This window comes from Alligator mississippiensis, chromosome 7, assembly GCF_030867095.1.
Source record: "Alligator mississippiensis isolate rAllMis1 chromosome 7, rAllMis1, whole genome shotgun sequence".
Classification (NCBI taxonomy): domain Eukaryota; kingdom Metazoa; phylum Chordata; order Crocodylia; family Alligatoridae; genus Alligator; species Alligator mississippiensis.
Genome location: NC_081830.1, coordinates 42,693,538 through 42,708,283, shown reverse-complemented (window position 1 = coordinate 42,708,283; position 14,746 = coordinate 42,693,538). Strand labels below are relative to the sequence as shown.

General features: G+C 46.3%; 1 long non-coding RNA gene across 1 annotated transcript in view; it reads left to right on the top strand.

The window, feature by feature from the left end:
* LOC132251414 (uncharacterized) overlaps positions 1 to 14,746 on the top strand; it is a 46,776-nt gene that overhangs the window by 22,989 nt on the left and 9,041 nt on the right. Inside the window, exon 2 of the long non-coding RNA XR_009463442.1 lies at positions 10,817 to 10,905. This is a non-coding gene — a long non-coding RNA (uncharacterized LOC132251414). The remainder of the gene's footprint in view (positions 1 to 10,816; positions 10,906 to 14,746) is intronic.

The following is a 14,746-nucleotide window of genomic DNA, read 5'->3' as shown; positions in this document are numbered from 1 at the left end:
TGCAGGGGGAGCATGGGATAGCAATCCTGGGCTCCGTCTGTACCGGCAATACGGTGTGATAGGATCTGATGCTGGATTGTGCAATCATGCCTTCTGCCATGCACATGTGGCCTGGCAGGAGGTGCGATTGTGTGCATCATCCTATAGATACCATTAAACTTTTACCTACTTGTGTAGAAGAGCTCTATATAACAGAGATATTAGTTGGTCTTGTCCCACATGTACAGCATCTTGAAGCAGAGAGCAAGATCACATATGAAAAAAGTTTGCATTCCCTTATTTCTTTGGCCTCAATACGAACATGCTTTTTGTGAACACTGTGTTTATTCACTGAGATGTTTTTGATTAATTTATTGGGGATCAGTGTCTTAAAAAATCAATTTAACCACTTGGCTTTGCATATGTTAAAATTCACATTATATATTCCAAACTGCTCATTTCCGAGGGACTTTTTCAATGACTTCTTGCATTCTTTCATTTACTACTTGTTGCTTGCTGGATGATTTCTCATTTGAAGGTTCATTAGATAAAAATGAGCAGTTCTTATAACCTGAAAGGTGCTTAGTAGATTAATTTCTGTAGGCTATCAATGTCCTGATGTTATAGCATCTTAGAGCATTTTTCTGGTGATTGTTTAGTTCGGAGCTAGGAGAAACCCAGCTTCCACGAGATTCAAATATTACAATTTTTCACAGCAGTTTCAGTTCATAACAAAAATGAAAATTAACCCCATATCTACTTAACAGAAAGATTTCCTGCACTTATCTCTGAAGTATCTGGTAAGAGGCAGGATACTGGCTAAAACAAACAAGTGCCCAGTATGGTTCTGTGATACCAAATATCAAGAGAGAAGTTCTGGCACATTCTGCCTTGTGGACTCCACTGGTATGGTCAAGCAAACGTATTTTATTATAATACAAAATTCTCAAGCTAAAAATAAGCTCCTTGAGCTAAGAATTCAGAAACTCTCTTCTTAGCTTTGGTCAAATGTGGACATGGAGCAAGAATTATCTACAAACATTTTGAAAATTTGCTTCTAAACAGTTCATTCTTTTGTGGCAGACTCCCCGCTTTTGCCTGGCACACTGGGCTCAGAGAAGGGCACTTCTGATTGGTAGAACATTTCCACCAATAATGTAATAGTTGGGAGGGGCTCACCCCACCCCTGCCTGGATGGGTGGCAGGGGCAAAGAGCCCCAGACCCGAGGGAAGTCTGTGCTTTGCAGGTCCGACAGACTGCAGGAGATGGGGGTGGCCTCCAGAGAGAATAAAAGAACAGCATGCTTGGCACTTGGAGCAGATGCTTTGGGGCAATGGAGAAGAAGAAGGAGCAGAGAAGAGCTGGGGAAGAGCTGCCCAGTGGGCAGAGCAGTGCCCAGAAGAGCCATGAAGACTCCCTCGCCGGGACCGAAGTCATAGCCCCATTGGTGCACGGAGTGGAGCACAGGGCACAGACCTAGAGGCTGCTTGAGGCAGTCCAGGCCTGCATTCCCTGGCAGGCAGCCGGAGTGCGGTGCAGAGATTGTTGCTCGGAGCAGCTCAGGTCTGTAACCCTTGGCAAGCAGTCAAGGGCACGGTGCAGAGATCACTGCATGTAGGATCTGGGGGCAAATCAGGGCTCTGGGAGCTGTTTTGGGCTGCTTGAGCCCCATCCCCTGGCACGCAGCCAGGTAGCTGATGCAGGAAGCATTGCGCCAGAAGGTCCAAGAACTGATTGAACTCTGGTGCTGCATGAGGCAACCCAGGCCTCCAACCTCTCCGGGCAAAAGGATGAGCCCTGTGGTGCACACGTCCAGTCTACTCCTGGGTTCACCACCAAGCATGCAGGGAGCCCCCCACACTCCTATGGGATGCTACATCTGCTCCAGCATTGCAGTGTTGACAGGCTGCACTTAGTACCTCAAGGTCTGTAGAAAAAACATTTAAAGCTGTGTCTATAGCCAAATTGCTGATTCTCCAAATCAGCATCAAATCTTCAGATTCGGATTTGGCTTAATCAAATCGGGGACAGCGATTTGAATCAATTAATCAAATCACTGTCCCTGTTTTGGCCTGAATCCAAATTGAATATGGCCTGTTTTGCACACCGTTAATATTCAGGGAGGTTAGATTTATCTGTTCTTGTTCAGAGTGCATCCCCAGGGCTGGGAGAGCCCAGCCACTTGTCCCAGCCTCAGGGCTGCACTTTTCCTATCCCCACCACTCCACCATAACCAGGCTATTTTTAGAGCCCCAACTCCTGCCACCTCAGCCCCTCAACAGCCTGCTAGCCCCTCCCCTCACCCTGATTTACTTAAGTTCCTGGCATGGCTCCTGGCATTAGCAAATAGCCATACAAATGAGACCTGATCTACAATCACATCACTTAAAATAAGATGCATGACCATAGATCAGGTCCTAGAAACATGTAGATACCCTGTGCAGATTCTAAAACCCTTTGTGCAAGAGCTGGCCTATGAACTTTCATACCCAGGCCAAATTCTAACTCTAATTTATGCTTTTGGCCCATGAATTCCTCCTGAAGTTTTATTTGAAACTAGAATTCTGTAAATGTCCTTCCCTAAATTGCCATGCAGTGTTTCTGTGATATATTAAGTGGTTTCCATATTTCAGGGCTGAGCTGACTGTGCTTCCACAATAAAAGCAGCAATCATATATGTAGAGACCTACCTAATTAACATGATTTCGTGGGCAGAATTCAGGCCTGGGAAGACATTTTGCAGGTAGTGGCAAACCCCTCCCCATGCCTCTGATTGGCCGAAGGGCCCCAGTGTCCCCCCCCCCCCTTGCTGCAGATTGGCTGCAGGAGCTGCCTGTCATGTGCCCTTGCTCCTCACTGCCAGTTGGTGGAGAGGAGTTGGGCAATATGCCAGGGAGCCCTCACAGTCAATCGGCAGCAAGGGGAGAGGGCAGTAGTCATCTTGCCCAAAGCCCTTTGAGCACGCAGCTTCCTTGCCTCGCCAGGCTACTACTGCATGCTGAGAATTGCTGACTCCCTCTGACGAGCCAGCATTTTCTTTTCTGGAAGTTGTTAATTTTTCTGCAGATTTAGCAGGCACTGCCCAGATTTCACGGGCAATGCTGGATTTCACAAAATCGCAAATTTGGTAGGTCCCTGTGTATATGTAACTTTTCTACAATTCTTTAGAATGGGAGAGACTATATGCATGCTATTTCTTATAGATGGATGCCAGATTCATGTATCTCTTAATTATACTTTGAATTCAACTCAAATCATATGTAAAAATAGTGCTCAGGGCAGAGAAAATGATTTTCTGGTATTAATAATATTGTCTAGGATGGACACTAGACTATAACATTGGGTGTTTCTTACATGTGTGTTTTATAAGGAAGCCTTTGGTGCCACAAGTAAAGTACTTCAAACTTCAGTACAGTGAGTATAATGGTGATAAAAAAAGGTATGAGTATAATCATGTCACAAAAAAGGCTCTGGCTAATGAAGTGCTGCCTCTGTTCAGTAAGTCCTGTCCGTCCTCTCACAAAGAATTCTTGGCTGGAAATGCAAACTGATGCTTTGTATACCCTTGAGAAAGTTGATGGAATAAGGGAGGAAATTAAAAAACTGAACTGAACAGCTTTAATAAAAGTCATTGTTACTCCTTCAGCTTATTCAAGACTCTGCAAATGACTATCCAAGCTTAATGGCATTAAATGACATTATGGCAAAAAGAGATGTTCCAGAGACACAAGTGAAAATTTAGAAGGTTGTTAAGTCAACAGAAATAAGGTTGTAGTAAACAAGCCACTAGAGATTGTAATTCATTCTTTCCTTCCACTTCGGTGTCCTAATACAACTGCCATCACATTCAGTGGGAGAGGACTGTGAGACAGCTAAACAAGGTGCTCAGGTCCCTAAATATTTAGATCAAATAGACTAACTACTGTCACAGATTATCTCATGTCACATTTTATCATTTTACTGCTGAAAAATGTGAGATGATGTAATTTTAAAGCAATGTGAAATGACATGGTATAATTCTGCATGTCATCAATGTAGAAAGGTAAGTTTAAAGAGTAATGTGATGGAACCAAAATACACAATGACTTTTTAACAGGATGTTCAGTCTACTTGTACCTGGAATTAAAATGGAGCTATCAAACTTGTCCATTTTTCAATATCTTATCAGGACTTTCCTTTCCTTTTCCTAAAGCACTCTACTCAATTGCTGTGTGCCTTCTCTTGCCCTGTGTTGTGGATGAAAGTTAGTGCTTCATCTCATCAATCTTTAACAGGATGAGCATTCAACAGGCCACCAAGAAAGGCAGGATGCCTGTGAGTGTCCCAATACCATGTTTAAGTTTGGTTGCCCTGAAAGTTCTTCTCTGCTAAGAATCTTTGTCCATTTTTTGCATGTTTTTCAAATTGGAAGACACTGGCCTTGTCCTGAGGATTCAGCCCTGTCTTCTGTTTCCATCCATCCTTCTCCTGCATCCTCTTCTGAAGTTCTTTGCCCTGCTCAGTAGGGCTGTGTGAAAGTTCAGGTTCTGATTCGATTCAGTGACTGAATCTCCAAATCCAAATCGAATCAGGGGGCCAATTAAAAGGTCCAGATTGATTTGAAGCTCTCTGAATCTTCAGAAAAGATTCAGAGACCTTTGATTCAGGCAGTCCCCACCCGCTGCAGCAGGGAGCTGCAGTTGGACTTGGAGCTGGTAAGTAGGGGGTGAGGGGGCTGGAGGAGGGAGTAGGAGACCATGGGGGGACCCCTGCCTGCTCCCCCAGCCCGCTGCCCCGCCCACCCGAGGTCCCGGTGCTTTAAAAAAAAAAAAAAAGCCCCATTCACTGAGTGCTGCTGGGTGGGGAGGCAATCCCTGCTTCCCCCAACTGCCCCACGCTGCATGGGGGGGCTCTGCCACACACCCCCCCGAGCCCCGCCCAGCCCAGCTCCAGCCCTTTAAGAAAAAAAACCCCAAGAAAAACCCTGGGACTCACCAGCTCCTGCAGCAGCCTCTAGGCTTCAGGGGGCTCATGGAGAGCCCCACCCACATGGCGTGGGGCAGTAGGGATCGCCCCCAACCCAGCAGGAACTGGTGATTCTGTGGGGTTTTGGTTTTCTTTTTCTTAAAGGGCCAGAGCTGGTTTGGGTGGAGCAGCTATGGGGTGGGACTGGGGGAGCAAGGGGGGGTTGGAGGGCAGCAGGATTGCCCCCCGCCACCACCACCTGGCAGCACCTGGTGAGCCAGGGCAGGGCTTTTTTCAAAGTGCCGGAAGCTGGGGCAGGTGGGGCAGCCATTGCTGGGGCTGGGAGAGTGGGCAGGGGATGGGGCCTGGGTGATTCGGCTGAATCAATTCAGGGCAGTAATTCGAATCACTGTCCCCCAAATCTGAATCAAATACTAGCCATTTTGCACAGGCCTACTGCTTGGTGTTGGGCAGCAGGCAGTTGTAAGTGGCTTAAAATAGCACCCAGGAGGAACAGAACAGAATCGTAAAAAGGCAGGTAGTAACTCATACCTAGCAGGGCAGGAAAGAGACGATGAGAAGGAAACTCTCTGTTGGCCCTTTTCAGATTGTTGGAAGAGTCAAGAAAAATCGACACGTGCAGAGCTCATTAAGGATCAAGGAGGAAGTTTGAAGAAGAGAGTAAATGATGTAGATAATATTTCAAGTAGGCAGAGAGGAGAGATAAGTGTACTCCTTTGAGCTCTGAAGGACAACAGACCTGTTTTAACAACAGCACAGTTTGCAACACCTAGAGAGTGAGGGCTTGACAGCTAAGAGGAGTGTTTTGTGGTGCATGCCATCACTAAGTGTGAGAAATGTAACCTTTCCATATCTCTTTCTGACTCTTTGTCCCACTGACTTCTCTATTTCAGCTTTTCAATTTTGTCTTGTTCTATAAGTTAGGAGAACCATTCATCTACTAATTTCTGTCTTCCTTCCTTCCTTGGACTTCTCTGATGCCATGTACATCTTCTCTATCCTGTAACAAGGGCCAAGGGGAACGTGATTTGCCTGTTTGGTCAGGTCAAAATGGCAGTTCTGAAAAGCCACAGAAATCAGCTTGCAGAAGCTCCAATGATGCCCTCCAACTCTTCTATTTCTTGGTCTGTGCCCATGTTACATTTGAATTTTGACACTTCACCCTGCAACAAAACATTGACCACTTTGCGTTGTGCTGGGCCATCAAGGAGGCCACAACGGAAAGTGGAAGATGGAAAGTTTGTGCTACATGAGTAACCCCATGAAGGGCATGGGGGAGGGGGTTTCAATTTCTGGTAACATGTTTCAATTTTGTCACTGACAAGTGTTTCATGCTTGGCCCCTGGGAGGGCCACAAACCTTTGCACTTTTCAGCATTTATTTTTTAAATTTATATAACAGTCTTTAAAAAGTAAAAAATAGTCTCTTTTTTCTTTCTTTTTTTCTTATCCAACCAGCAAGAAGATTGTACTTTAAATCAGTGGTACCCACCTTTTCAGCCCTGTGAGCCAGATGAGTGGTGCAGGGGCAGTCCACAGGCTAGATCCAGTGAACAGGATTGGTCCACAGGCCAGAACTAGGAGCCGTGCATGCTGGATGAGGCCCTGCCCTAAGTGCACCAGATCAAGCCTTTCCCCCCTGACCCTGGCCCTGCATACTACCCTGACCCTGTGTGCTGGTCTGATCCAGCACAGTGTCATGTCATCTGGCCCACAGGGCTTAAAAATTTGGCAGCAGAGGAAGCAGTGGCAGTGTTAACTACCACTGCTTCCCTTACATTTCCAGACTTGTTGGGAGCCCTGCAGGCCAAATGACACAGCTGCATGTGCTGGATCTAGCCCATGGGGCATAGGTTGAGCACCAGTGCTCTAAATAATCATATAAGAATAGATAGACACAAGTATGGTCCTGTTCACTCACTTCCAAAGTAACTTTTCACTCTGTGGTAACAACTCTCAGGAAAAATAACAAAATCCTGTAATGTTCACTTTCCACCCATCTTGTTGTGCTCCAGTGCTGTTTATTCAATGCAAAGTGGATAAGCATCATTGGGAGCAGGGGCTCAATGGCTCCTATCTTTTTGGGCAGTTCTCTCCTCAGTTGGCTACAGATTAGGGCTCCATCTTGCTTGTTTTCCTTCTGCCACCACAAAGCTTTTTCCTCCTAGTTACCCAGTGTCTTGGCTTCCACAAGTGGGCTGAGAAGTACTCTCATTGGCCCATAGTCTAGTGGTTAGGGCACTTTTTTCCCATTTGCTGGGAAATGGGAGAACCTGTATGCCCTGTTGCAAGACAAGTGTCCTAACTACTACATACTAAGATAAAAGGGAGGTAAACTGCCTTCTTTATCTACCTGCCCTGCTCTTCCTCCTTTACTTCACTTGATTAGTAGTTGGACAGGTAGATTAGATTGCTTCTGAGCATATACAGTCAACCAGTCCTAGATATTAAAGTTTAGAATTGGATGTAAAATCTGTGTGGGCATTTTTACATGTGCTTGGGGAGGGAGTGCTTTAATTAGAGTGGCTCTGAGACCAGATCTCTTGTATCAGTGTCCCATGCTTAAAAATGGTAGGATTCAATGAGCTTTAGTTCAAGCACCTCCACCACCATTTTGAAGTGGGGGATGCTGATACACGAGATGCAGGGGACTGCTGGAAGCACAACAATTCCCTCCATTGTCATGTGTAGATGCCCTGTGCCACTAGCCATCTAATCTACTTGGAAGAGCACAGAAATTCCTTATGAACCGTTGAAACTTTAGTAGAGAAAAACCACAGAGAAGAGCTCTTTGATGGGTAGAGGAGGAGTTTGCCTACCTACTACATGCCACTTAAGCATCTGGGAAGCAGAATTAAATTTGAATGGGCCTCACATGATTAAGGGCTACATAAGTGCACGATGGATGAAGTTGGATCTGTCCCATAGAGATTTAGGCAGTAAAACCCTAGCAACAATGAAAGAAATAATCCCTGCTCCTAGTAGTCTACACTTGCTGTTTGACTTGTGCAACTTGAAATCTGTGATCAATAAAGAGAGACTATGAGGAGTGATGATCAGGGATCCTGGTTTTCCCTGACAAAAAAAAAATCACAAAGTCTCTGATTAATCACAGATTTGGGGGTTAAATTAAAGGCCCCCATAGCCCCCCAATCCTGCTGGTCCCTCTCGCTCCCCCTCCCACACCCCTCTGCCCCCCAACAGCCCTGCCAAAGGAGGCCCCCAGCTGCCAGGGCTATGGGCCAGGGACCCAGGTCCATTGCTTCCTGCTCCCAGCAGGAGGCAGCAGCACAGAGTGGAGCCCCCTTGCTGCTGGGTTGGGCGGGGGAGGCCAGCTCCCCACCTGAACACCCACTCCCCAGCAGGCAGGGGGAAACCACACCAACCAGATCTGTGTGTGGGGCAAGGACGGAGTGGGCTGAGCACTGCAGGCTTGCGGGGGGGAGGGGGAGGCAGCTCCCTGGAGCTGCATGCACTCCTGGGGGTCAGCAGGGACCCGTGCCCCCCAGATCTGTGCATGGGGTAGGGGTGGACGTGGGGGCAGGCACGGGCTGCGGGCTCAGGCTCCCACCCTGCTGCCCTCTCCCAGGGCCTCCACAGCCCAACGGGCATGATCTGGTGCAGCAGGGAACGGCAGATCTGCGCAGAGAAGCTGTTTGTTGTTGTGAGCGCTGCACTGCCCTGGTGATGCGCCCCCTTAGCGCACAGCTGGAGTGAAGGCAGTGGTGCAGGGTTGTGCCAATCAAAGCTGCCACACGTGCAGGGGGCACGTCACCAGGGCAGCACTGAACTCGCAGCAACAAGCAGCTTCTCCACACATCTCTGCTGTTCCCTACCATGCTGGGTCATGCCTGCTGGGCTGCAGAGGCCCCGGGGGGGGGGGGGGGCAGCCGGGCAGGAGCCCAAGCCTGCAGCCAATGCCCTCTCCCACCCCTTCCCCATGCACAGATCTTGGGGGCACGGGTCCCCCCTACCCCTTGGAGTGCACATAGCGACATGGAGCTGGCTCCATGCCCCACCCAAGCCCACAGCGTGTCCCGCCCCCTGCATATATCTGGGAGGCACAGGTCATCCCTGCCTCCTGGGAGTGCATGCAGTGGCAGGGAGCCAGCCCTGCCCCCTGGATGAGCTTCCCACAGCTGCATCCCACTCCCCACTGGGGCTCTGCAGCCATGCAGTGCAACCCCAAGCCCCACACACCACCCAGCTGGGCAGCAACCCCAGTCCCAGCCCTGCCCAACTCCCTCCCTCCCTTCTTACTGGGGCGCAATTCCCCACACCCACCCTTACATGCAGGAGCTGCTCTCCAGGCTGCCTATACATGCACATGGTGCCCCCTGCCTGACCACCCTCCTCCTGCAGGATGGAACTCTGCTGCCTACAGAAGGCTTGTCCCAAAATTGCAAAATTCACAGGCTTCTCTGGTAAAAATGAAAAATCTGTGCTTGCATCCAGTAAAAAGTAAAATCCATGGTATACTCTGTTTTTCCATGGGAAATGGAAAACCCGGATCCCTGGTGATAATTAGGTATTGTGTGTATTGAAACATTAAACATTTACATAAAACATACCACAGGAAAATAAAATGAAGAATTAAACTGCAAGTTCACTTCTCCTATCTTTCGCCTTCATCTTATTTTAAAAACCGCAGCATTTGGTGGCCTTTTTTCCAGAAACAATGCTCACTGCTGACTGTTTGACTCCATTTTTGGCTATCTGGAAGGGTCTGATTGGCTAAAATTGGAAAAGGGGTGGAGCTAAGTAACTACAGCTGCTTCCAGTTTTAAGAGCAACTACAGGTTTTAGTCCAAAGTCATCTTGCCCTTAGAAGGGGATTTTATAAAGAAGTGTCTCTTTCATTTGACTTGATGGAACTTTGTAAGTTAAACTCATAAGTTTCTGTAGAACCTTAAGTTAAAAATTGTTATGTTGTGCTTTTTGTAACACAGACCTTGCTGGTTGACTTCACTCTTGCCATATGCTTACAGTCTAGTTCTTATTCTATGTTTATACTATAACACACTCTGTAGTTGGGTATTTCCCCTAAATCTCTTTCAGTTAGATTGATGCTATTCACTTTCCTGGTCTTCAGTTCCTCCTCAGACCAAACTGAGATCTATCCTCAGATCTATCCACCAGTTGAGGCAAAATTAATCCAAATGCAAACAAGATACAACACGGCACTTTCTAGCAGATTGAGTTCAGGCTCAGCAACCCAACTATCCCCTGACCCAAATAGTTACACAGGGAGAGGTGTTGGTTTTGAGGCTCTTGGAAAAGTGGGGTCAACATCTTCCTCTGAAGGATAAGGAAAGGAAAAAACTTCCCCAAACAGGTTCATACATAGAACCGGCTTAAGCTATGTACTATTCACTGCTAAGATTAAATGCAAGTTCCCTTGGCTGAATCAGTGAAACAAGAGAAAGCCCTTGAATAGGTATTGACATGATGAAAATGAGAAGAGAAAAGCCACAAACAGGCTTTAGAGTTGTTTTGCTTTTCCTCAATATCTGCACAAGACAAAGTGTCGGAATATTTTGCCTGGGAATTCCTGAACATTGGTGGGTAGTTAATTATCTGAAAATAAAAACTGTAATTTAATTGCACTTGGTATAATTTGTCAGCTGTCTGGTATTCAGCAAAGCTTATGACCTAACAGTTGCAATTGCACCCTCCTTGAAGAAACTGCTCACCAACAAGTATGAACTATGAGGTAGTATCACTTTTATCCAAGGTGCAAAACAAATAGAAATTGCCTGTTAAATCCTGAGAATTCCAAGTGTACTCAGGAATTGCAAAGAGCAAATGCCAAGTCTATGCATCTGTTTCTCTAAGCTACAGTCACATATTTCCCCTTCCTTTTGCCTCCAAGGAACAGCAGTGAGTACCTGAACTGATTACTTATCTTCATCTTGGAACATCTCTGATATCTGTGGCTCATCCTTTGCAACAACATCTGAGGTGAGTTCCTCTAATTAGGAACTATTATTTTCAATCCTGAAGGCTGATCCTCTATCACTTTGAGTAATATCAAGGGACCGAGTAGTTTATTCAAAACTTTTTGTCAGCAGTCTTCATTTTCAGAAGCTTAATTAGCAGTTAAAGAATAATTCAGTTTGAAATAACTACAAACCAACAACCTAATTCTGCAAGGTGCTTCTTTTCTTAATGTGTTGGTTGTTAGGCTCTTAGGACTCTCTCTGACACCTTGAGACACTTAGCAAAACATACAATCAGTGGATCTCTCCTCCCCAAATAGTTTTTCATATCTAGACACAGAGAAGATATGGGTATAGTATAACCCCACATATTGCATAAGCATATATTGTGTATCTTTTATTTGGATGTGCATTGTTATGGGTGTGAAAGCAATATAAATATAATATGGTGTTTATATAAAAAGTGTCACAAAAGGTCAATTACTTCATTACCATTCCATTAGTTGATTTTTGTTCTAATGGCTTTTTATAATCCATACTATGGTATTATAGTTTGAATTCTTAAACCAGGAATAGGGAGCTCACTTATATTTAAATTCTCATCACATGATGTAATATAGGTTTCTGCTTGGAATTCCTGAGTTTCTCAGCATTTGTTGACTATGGCATAATTGCAGCAATGCAGGCTGTTAGACATCTTTGATTCTAAGGTTTTTACTCGCTGTCAATTCCAAACACAGAGACTTTCCCATGGAAATAGTGGGAACAGTTTAGGAAAGGGCTTGTATTATGTGGTTGTGTTGGCTGCAGTACTGGAGGTACTCCCAGGAGATGTCCTCACCATCTCATCTTTAGTGTTGATGTGCTTGGAGAAGACGCAGTTAAACAGAGTGTATTCCCTTGCCGTAAGACTGAGCTTTGCCACTGCAGTGCAGACATGCCCTGTGATACAGAAGGTCTCTTCCAGGCCTGTATTCCTATGACTAATTGTGGGGGAAGACAAAGGTCTAACCTCCCCCACACCAAACCTGGGGTTTTTTTCCCCCTCTTTCCCAGCTATCATCATGCCAGTTGTGCACTTAATATGTCAAGTTTTATTACAGTGCAGGACAAGGACAACAGTGCTGAGTAGGAAAAATATTTAGCATTAATGTTTCTGCTAAAACAATTACGCTCTTATTAACATTTTCCATATAACACAATGTTGTCCAGCTTCTTGGCATCTGAGATTTGGATTACATTATAATAATATATTTAGGGCCTGGATGGCAAATAAAGCTTTACATTTCTCATCATATAGTGCTGTATTATATGATGGTTATAATTCATCTGTCAATTAATTATTCTATTAATTACTTTATACTCTTCAAGGACTTTGTAAGTATTATTGCCCTGGGTGCCAGGGATTATTTCCACACTACAGATGAGGTTCCTTTATGCTACACACACAAGGGAGGAAGGAGACAAGTTTTGCAACACAGTGATCCCAGGACATGGTCCAGGTTTTCAGAGTTAATGGGACAGGCTGAGATCTAGGTTTAGCCCAACTCCCCCCAGAGGCTATTCTGGCCACATAGAGATGGATCTAGCCACTCAAATAGGTTCCCATTTACTGTTTGTGGAAGAGCAAAGGAGATATTGGGCATGCCTCTGCTACACAAAGTAGTCTTGTGCAGCTACATCTAGCTATTAGGGCTCTGCAAAACTTCGGCAGCCATTTCATTTCAGAGGTGTTTTGGCCCATTTCAGTGTCCAAAACACCAAATCTGAAATGAAATGGAAGGCTCTGAAAAATCTCTGAAACCATCCAAAACATTTTGGAGTTTCAGAGCCAGGCTTGCAGGGAAGCAGAAACTAAGAAGAGGGAAGGGAAAGAGGGAAGGAAGGACTCCATCTGTCCCTGATCTGTCCCTGGGGTCCCTTCCAATCTCAGTGCTCTGGGGGAGGAATGGCAGCCTGCTGTCATTTTCTCGCGCACAGATCCAGGGGCCCGCACTCCCCAGGAGGAGTCTGACACAACCCCGTACCCCTCCTGGGGGGTGCAGGTCCCCAGATTTGCATGCAAGATGACAGCATGCTGCTGCTGCTGGCTCGGGCCAGCACCAGCATCACAGCCCACGGCGAGTGCTGAAAAGAACCCAGTGCTAACGTTGGCCCCAGCCAGCAGTGGCAGCCTGCTGTCATCCCATGCACAGATCTGGGGGCCCACGCCTCCCCTCCAGAAGGAGTTTGGCACAGCTGTGCAGCCGTCCTGGGGGGTGTGGGTTCTCAGATCTGCATGCAGGATGACAGCATGCTGCCATTGCTGGCTGGTGCACAGAGCCAGGGGCCCTTACCACCCCTCTCTGGAGGAGCCTGGCATGGCCCCACAGCCCTTCCAGGGGGTGCAGGCCTCCAGATCTGCATGCGGGATGACAGCATGCTGCCACTGCCAGTGAGTGATATGAGTTTTGCTTTGAACAGTTTGTGGTGCAGTTTCACAGAAACTCCTGCACCTATCTCTTGAAACTTGGCAGGCTTTATGCCCTCAGGAAGGGCTATTACCCCTGCAATTTGCATCTGAATCAGGCAGGAATTTACAAATTTATAGGCATTTTAGTGATTCCCCATTATCCTATGGCCGAATCACCAAAACAGTGTCGAAACTCCGAAACAGATTTGGCCGAATCAAAATGGAACAGTGATCCAAAACACTGAAAGGAATCACTGTCCCACCATAATGGCCGAATCTGAAACCAAATTGAAACATAGCCATTTTGGACAGCCCTACTAGCTCTCTCTGCACATCCAAGTTCCAGAATCAAAAGCATCTTAGCAGAGCACAGTGCCATAGAAGTACAGATATACAGCTTCCAGTTATTAATTTATTGGAAACAGAGATAGCTCAGGGTATCTCTGTATGGTACTCCCTTGTACCACATAGAGATAGAATCATAGACAATTAGGATTAGAAGGGACCTTAAGAGCTCATCTAATCTAACCCCTTGCTCAAAGCAGGACCATCCCCAACTAGATCATCCCAGCCAAGACTTTGTCTAGCCTGGTCTTAAAAACCTCTCAGAACCTCCCTGGGTAACCTGTTCCACTGCTTTTACTACCCTCCTAATGAGAGAGTTTTTCCTAATATCCAACCTAAACATCCTTTGTTGCAGCTTGAGATCCCCATTGCTCCTTGTTCTGTCATCTGCCACCACTGTGAACAGTCTAGCTCCAGCCTCTTTGGAACCCTCCTTCAGGTAGTTGAAGGCTGCTATTAAATCCCCCCCCTCAGTCTTCTCTTCTCCAGACTAAATAAGCCCAGTTTCCTCAGCCTCTCCTCACAAGTCATGTGCCCTAGCCCCCTAACCATTTTTGTTGTGCTTCACTGGACTCTCTCCAATTTGTCCACCTCCTTTCTGTAGTGGGGGCCCAAAACTGAACACAGTACTCCAGATGTGGCTTCCAGTGCTGAATAGAGGGGAATAATCTGTACCCTTGATCTGCTGGCAACACACCTACCAATACAGCCCAGTATGCCGTTAGCTTTCTTCATAACAAGGGCACATTTTTGGCACATATTCAGCTTACTGTCCACTGTAAATCCCCCAGGTCCTCTTCTGCAAAGCTACTGCTTAGCCAGTCACTTCCAAGTCTGTATTGGTGCATGGATTTGTTCTGTCCTAAGTGCAGGACTTCTCACTTATCATTATTGAACCTCATGAGATTTCTTTTTGGTCCAGTTCTCCAATTTGTTAAAGTCTCTCTGAAACCTAGTCCTACCTTTCTGTGTATCTACTACTCCCCACAAACATCGAGATGGTTTGTTCCTGCACCCTCAGTAAGGTTTCTTTAAAGTACAGCCAGCTCTCCTGGACTCTTCTTCC